At 32.3% G+C, this 8,031-nt stretch overlaps 1 non-coding gene across 1 annotated transcript; it reads left to right on the top strand.

The window, feature by feature from the left end:
* The first annotated feature begins 3,823 nt into the window (after window positions 1-3,823).
* On the top strand, window positions 3,824-3,941 carry LOC146539492 (U5 spliceosomal RNA). The gene has a single exon (XR_014877982.1). It is a non-coding gene; the product is annotated as a U5 spliceosomal RNA (small nuclear RNA).
* The last annotated feature ends 4,090 nt before the right edge of the window (window positions 3,942-8,031 follow it).

The raw sequence follows: 8,031 nt of genomic DNA, 5'->3' as shown, positions 1-8,031 counted from the left end.
ATCTCGTTTGCGATCTTTGGAAGGCTTACGTTGGGCGGAAGTTCCTGGACAGAGCGGTAAACGTATATTTTTTTATATTTTTTCAAGGAAACACAGTCCATTAAAAATAAATCTAGTACTAAAATATGAGGCATTAAACATCTCACATACTACACTAGAATTACAACATATAATACTTAATATAGTATGAGCAAACTCAATTAACAAAGCTGCAAATTCATATAAGGCATGCAGCTTTCTATACGTGCTCTATCAGCACGAGCAATCACTGGCTTTTCGCCTAAATTTCAACAGAAACCGGCAAGCTTAAATTCACCTGAAGACCTGAATTCAGAATTAGAATTCACAACCCCTACATGAGGTTAAGGCCAACTAGTGCGATTATAAACGGGACGGGTTGTAAATTCGATTCCCAATCGAGGAAATGAAATATTTAATATTTTCATTTAGCTCTGGTGCCGAGGCAAAAGCGCGGCGTTAAGTTCCGCCAATCAACATGAATTCTGAGGATTGTGGGGAGTGGAGTGTGTTTACACTAACCTCCCTCTGCCTACCCTACATGCGAGATACATCGCAAAGCTGACAAAAAAAATAAAAAGTGCTCACATCTTCTACAATCACAATAATGAAAAAAATATTATTAAGTTTCACCAAAATTTAGACAAATATATTACAGATTTCATTTTTAAAAAATGCGCACAGGATATTCGTTAGAGTTTTTATGACAACATAAGGACTACGAATTTACGCGAAAACATATTTGTCGGTATTATTACAGTGCTACAGTAGTTTGTTGATTACTTTATTAGCTGCTAGCCACGTGACGCACGAGGCGGTCTCTCTCACTGGCTATTTCATATTAATTTTGTCTGTATGTCATTGGGAACGTGGTTTATAAAAGTAGTAACTTCAATTTGCAGGAATATATGAAATGAAGAACAAATATAAGTTTTTGATTATTTTTCTATGATATCATAGAAATATACGTATTATTTATTTTTCAGATGTATTCCTTTGTTTGTATTGTGAGGCGGACTCCAGAGGTTTTAGTTCAATTTTTAAAAAAAATGTTTTATCAGACGGACAGACATGCCTACACACGAGGACAGATCGACTACAAAACGATCAACAAACAACAAAGGGCAACACCGGGCTTAGGACCAGTCACTATTTTCTCTCTCCGTAAAATAATATACATAAAACAAATCTATTTTTACGTAAACCACTCAAACAAACGCCATGAATTTACAATAAATTAACACCTACGTGAACACACCTCAAATTCTAAAGCTAAGGTTCTAATGACATTACAAAACGTTCTCCAAGTATAAGTAGGCATGCTCATCGTGAGGGTTGCAATGAAAGGGTTGCGGTCGGTCCGCGGGGAAGCTAAAAGGGTCAAGTGACGGATGGACAATTTCACACAGGCCGATTTGTCAGTCGCAAGAGAATTGGGTTGGAAGAGAATAAAAATATTTTCTGAATGGAATCTTTATAAACTTGTCAGCTTCAAGCTGGATACCGCATTTAGTAGGGTGGGCAGAAGGAGCCAAAACTTTCTGCCGAAGTCGTCTGGAAGCATTGCATGTTGCACTCAACGCTCGCTCGTTTGCTCGCCACGCTTTGCCTCGACACTAGCAAAGAAATAAAAACCTGGAAATCGAACTCATAACCTGTGGCATTTAAAGTCACACGCTTGTGCCCTTACGTCACGACTGGTCTACGGTCTACGTAATCCTTATAAACTTGTCGAAATACTTTATTTTACTAAGAAAAACTACAAAGCGAGTATTGCTATTGAAAATGGCTTCTCGCTTTACTTCAGCCGTGAAAGCTTATTCAGCTTACTTTTATTGCTTTTTTGTTAAACATTTCTTTAATAAATTTGTTATATCTGTTTTATCGAAGATATCTTCTCATTTTAAATATTTTTAGTGAATTTAATATTTTTCTATTATATTTATATGTGATATCCATCAATGTATATAGTTATGTATGTATTTATATGCAAAATAGATGGTTTAACAAGTTTAGATTATAATTATTTATATGGGCTGACATCGTCTGTAGAATAATTTTAATCTTATTAATTAACTTCAACTTTACGCACACGTGGTAGTCAGAGGGAACCTGGGAATCTAATATTAAGACACTGCTCCCAGTAAGATACTTCCGTTCCCCACTTTCTACCTAATTCTGGAGGCATTACGTGTTGAGTGGTGGAACGCCGCTATCAATTAATTTAACAGTCTGGTTAAACAAGCAATTTCGATTGCGAGGTGTTCCCGTTTCGCCAGTACGATGTTCTTTTACTAAAGGATTATATTTATTCTTCAATATATTAAACAAAAGATTATTAAACTCCTATAGAACATTGCACCACTATAAGTTGCTTAACCTTCCGTATTATGATACGTATTAATATTTATTGTCCTATAGAATAAGAGAGCAGATGTAGCCTAGAATTAAGACACTCCGTTCCCAATAAGACACTTCTGAAAGCGAAGAAATGAAAATATCAAATATTTTAATTTCTTCATCATTTCCTCAAGTGGGAATCGAACCCACAGTCACGCTTCTAGTCGCACGTTTGTGCCCCTGTACCATGACTTGCCTCAACGTGAACTTGAAGGTATTAACGAATTGTATGTATGTTATATTTGACGTAGTGTTATTTACTTGTTACAATTTCTTAAAGCCCATTGTTTGCAGATCTTGATATATTGTTATCTAAATCTTGATATATTATTATTTTATTTTAAAACATTTTTTTTAAATATTTTCTCTAAACCAAACTTTGCCTAAACGAGTTTTTTTTTTTTATATATATCTTAATCTTAATTTTTTTTTAACGCCAATTTAAGGTCTCAACAAAATATCCCTTCATAAGAACCTACCTACTTATCTAATGGAAGAAAATAATAAGTAGAATGAACAATACAAACAGAGACACCAATATAAATAAATACCTACAATTTCAATAAAAATCAAATTAGATTGTTAATATAAATAACGCTTAAGAGTGAAATGTTAAGAAATATGAAAATAAGATATATTTCTTTCCCATTCAGTATTTTCGGCAGCGATTCGGATCATATTTTTAAGTATACAATAAGATGATTTATGAGGTAGAACAGTCCTTAGGGAAAACGTACTCATAATTTGACTGACGCAGCTTCCTTTGCGTATTTGACCTATTTTTACAGTTTTTAACGTTTTCTGTTCATGCCAGGTGATTAATGATTATATTTCTCTTTTATTTGGCTAGAAGAAGAGTATTTTTTTTAATGAGCCTTCAATTAAAGCAAGTCTTAAATTTTTAAAGACAATTTGTGAGCTATTAACGTCGTAGTCGTCGGTCGCGGTTGTGCTAAGTGTGCACAACCGACACAGTCGTAACTCACTCGGAATTGAACCCGCACTACTGACGGGTATCTGTAACAAATTAACGACATAAAATCTGTAAATGTAATTTGTTTTATTTATATTTCGTATTAAGAAAAAAAATGCTCTTACAAGTGATCCTTTTTTTTACCTTTGGGGTACGAAACTCTAAAAATATATTATTTAATTTGAATTTTTTAATGAATCTAAACTTTAAATTAATAAAAGTAATATATTTATTATAAAAATTATAAAAATTATTTGTTATCTAAATTCGAAGTTTCTAAGCGAAATACTAATATTCGATCCTGAATTCACTATAAGTTAGTTACCCTGTTAGTAAACTAGATGGCGCTGTTCGAAAGCTGTTCATTTCTGAATCGCGCTATCGACTTGTATTATTAAACGCGTAAGTACAGCGAATTTCGAAAATTGTAGGTATCTCTGGTTTCCCTTCAAAACGTATAAATCTTTCGCCTTTTACTAAAGATTTCCGTGGAGGGGAACACTCAAATGAGTCTTTTATATTTTTGAAAGTCTTGCCTTCTGGGCGAGATTTTAAATGAAACATCTAATACGTTTAATTTAAATTTTAAATGAAAGTTCTCATAACAACGAAAAAAAAAATGTAAATTTGAAATCTCGTTTCTTTCATTTAATCATAATCCACCATTTTGTTTTTTAAATCTCGCAAAAATCAGATTCAAAACTATAAAGCCTTATAAAATAATTCTAATAAGCCTGCGACCGCAAATTTACTTTATGTAATTCGAAATAGGTGACGTGAAATTTTGTACAAAAATCGCGTTTATTTTTTTTATTATTTTAAACAATTTAAGTTTTAAAAGTATATTTTAAATTTATTAAAATATATTTAAATAAAAGAAATCTAGAGAAGATTTCTAATGGTATAATTTCGTATAGTTATATGTTTTCCGTATGTATTATACATATTTTACATTTAAAGAAAAATAAGTTGTAACAAACATAAGAATTTCGACGTGCCTCTGAAGCTTAGTTGGTCTAATCTAAGCGATTGGACGGTTTCTAAGAGGCGCGGGTTCAAATCCCGCTACGTAATTTTTTTGATAAGTTTTCTAAAAGACCAGTTGTGGCGCAGTGGCACAGAGTGTGACTGTACGAGTAAAACCGACTGGTTGTGAGTTCGATCCCCACTCGAGGAGATGAAATATTTATTTAAATTTATATTTCCATTTCTTCGCTCTAATGTCTAGGAAAAAGCGGCGGTCGGCGTTGAGCTCTGCCATTCAACACGAAATTCTTATTAATATATGAATAGTAGCAAATATTTGTATTAGAAATAAAATTAATATTTTTCATTCATTATAGTTACAAAATTATAGTTTCAATATCTATAGCCAATTTGTTAGAATTAGGCATTCGTAATTAATTGTCATCCGATATTACAATGGTTTACCGCAAGCCCATTAGATTAACCCCCTGATATACTGTAAATGACATGACCTTTCCAAAACGAACATATATGTAGGTATATGAACGTACATTCGTTATAATGTGATAAATAAAAGAAAGAAAGAAATAAGAATTTATATTCTTTACCACTTATTTGACCAAATTCTATTCTTTCTATTCTTTATATTATTTCTAGTATGAAAATCATAACTTTTTATAATATCTTCTACTTCAACGATTACAATAATTTTCTTTTTTTTTTATTACCTTCACGTTGTATCTCGCACACAGCAGAGTAGGCAGAGGGAACCTAGTTTACATTCCCATTTTCCTCATTTTCTGTTGAGCTCTGGAGGCATTGTTACCAGAGCAAAAACATTTAAATATTACCTAAATATTCATTTTCTTCGAGTGGGAATCGAAACCACAACCTGTGTTCACACGCTTATGCCTCTACACCACTGGCCTCATTTTATATTTTAAGAATATTTTTACTGCATTTTGTAGCATTTTTGAAACGAAGTAGCCACCCGTAAAGGAATTTCTCGCGTCAAAATCAGTATTTGCTGCCGCTTTATATAGACGTCAAAGAGATTGCCTCTTCTCTGAGAACACGTGATTTTACCAGACCGCGAAATACTGAGGTTTTTCCACTTCCAACAATTTTTTTTCCGGACTAGATTGTAGAAAATAGAAACTGGAAAATCCTGTTTCGTTCACAATATTCGTGAATGTGGTACTGGTGTTAAAAGTGGCGCAACAAACGACAGTGCTGCAGCATCATAGTTAAAGATACTAGCGCATAGGGACTTTAACTATAATATAAAACAATTGTACGTTGTATAAAACTGTAAAAATAATACAAAGAAATTCTTATGAAAGTTAACATCTGTGATTTCAGCTTTTTGCTTAAGTTTCTGTTCTTTCAAGTTATAATTTTGTAGACTATTATTTTTCTTGAGTTCTATCGTTGTCTGTAACAATTTTTATTTATAACTTCACATAATTCAATTGTCTTGCAAAAATTAAAGGAACAGAACGAATTGGTATAAATTCGTAGTGTCTGTTTAATACGTTCCGTACCTCAAAAGGTAAGAACGGAACCCTCTTAGGTTCACTCTGTTTTCCTTCTGTCCATTTATCAAGACCTTGAATCTTAGAAAAAAAATTAAGTTTGTAAGTCAACGCACTAAAAAAATACGAGTTTAATGTATCAGTACATTATAAGATACTTCCCTATTTAAATAAAATATTATTTTGGGTAATGACTGACATAAAGAGGCATACTACGGTACTTACATACGGCTACAATCCATAAATTTTGATATTTTTTGGACCTTCCCCATTCATCATCCACCTGCGTTTGTAATTTATCAAAATAGATAAAATCCTTTTCTATAGACTTAAATTTCTTTTATATACCTTTAAAGGTTAAAAATTATAAGATTTCTATACTTCCTTTTGAAGTGATAAATTATTATTAATTGTAATAGAGAGAATAGAGAGAAATAGAGGCCAGTGACACTAGAGTGTGACAGTAGACGAGACTGGTCGTGAGTACTCGTATAACGTCATATTAACAGTGTATGTTTCGAATGAAACAACTTTAATCTGGTAACGGAATGTTTGACGTTTTTCGACAGAATGTAATTTACTTTTACGACTAGACTTTCACGCTTTTGTTTGTGCTGTACTGTACATAAAAAAAACATTAATTTAGAAACTATTGACTTTTATTTCGTTTAGCTTTATGCTATATCCCGCATATAGAAAGAACCTGGGAACCAAATGTTAAAAATCCCTTCCAATTAAGACACTTCCGTTCCCCCTTTTTTTTATTTTTTTTATTTTAGAGGTCCCCAAAATAATAATTTGGGCAATCGACCATAATTTAATTAAGTTCGTAGTTTAAAAAAATAAGCCAATAATACGCGTATAGGCACATATTTCTTATAAATACTATTATTGTTTTTCCATAACGTTAAATATAGTAAAATAATTTTAGAAAAAAAACCCAAAATTCATTTACACTTTAAAAAGCAAAGATCAAAATCCAAGCCTGTTTCTTAACAAAGTCATCGATTAGTAGTTCAAACTTCACTTCGGTTCCCACAAGTGACCTACTTTTCGCCAATATATTGAAACTTCTACTTACATACGGGCGAAAGCGTAGGAAACGCTCGAGTTTCCTTTCGGTTCCATTTAGCTGATTACCTCTGAGATGGTTCTCATCTGCATCTGCATTATTTTCGTTATTTTTGCTAATAACAATATCAATTTAAAAACAATATATATGCCTTTATTGATATGTAAAGATTGAGCATATTGTGTATAACATATAATAATGAAAATTGCATTTAAAACGGCCGATTCTGATATTACCGTGAACTAATGCACAGACAAACAGACAAAAATAAAAAAATATATATATTTAATTATTACATGATAGATATCTTCTATGACGTACACCGATCCTTGACGTTTTTTATTATAAATATAATATTTAAACTGTTCAACGATGTATAATTTATATTAAAACCAAAACTTTTCATATCCAAGCGTTGAACGAAAGGCCTAACATAAATCCGTTTATTTTTAGAGAGAACACTTTAAAAGGCTTTTTGGATTGAACTAAAAGCCGGATAACATTTGTATGCGAGAGTGACACATCTCGGGCTTATGACGTCTGCTAAGTCTATTTATAATGGAGTTAGTTTAAATAATGCTGGAATCAACTGAATTTGGGTAAGAGTAATGGTTCAAAGTGACAGAGTTGTTGTTTATGCTAAATTATTATCCATACCTATATTATAAATTCGAAAGTAACTCTGTCTGTCTGTCTGTCTTTTACGCAATCAGGGCCAAACCGCTAATTTAATTGTGATTAAATACACATATAGAGATACTTGAGGGTCTCGGGATGAACATAGGATACTTTTTTTTCTCATATTTGTAATATTTTCGATATATACCAATATATTAAAATGCTTATTAATTTGACATGCAATTCATTCCGCCATATTAATAACAACCGCCGTTAAGCGACCGTTAGCAACGGTTTGCAAAGTTTGTTGTTAGAAAACGTCACCCAAAATGAGCTTGCTTAACGCATCTCTCTATTGAAAACTGAAAATAATTTCATAAATATATTTAATAAATATTCGTATAGTTCAAGCGGACGTAGCCGCGTACGGGTCCACCAGTATTTTATAT

Source organism: Heliconius melpomene, chromosome 4 (assembly GCF_056956725.1).
Source record: "Heliconius melpomene rosina isolate 202511_hmr_F chromosome 4, ASM5695672v1, whole genome shotgun sequence".
Taxonomy (NCBI): Eukaryota; Metazoa; Arthropoda; class Insecta; order Lepidoptera; family Nymphalidae; genus Heliconius; species Heliconius melpomene.
The sequence above is the reverse complement of the archived record's forward strand: the minus strand, read 5'-3'. Positions and strand labels throughout refer to the sequence as shown.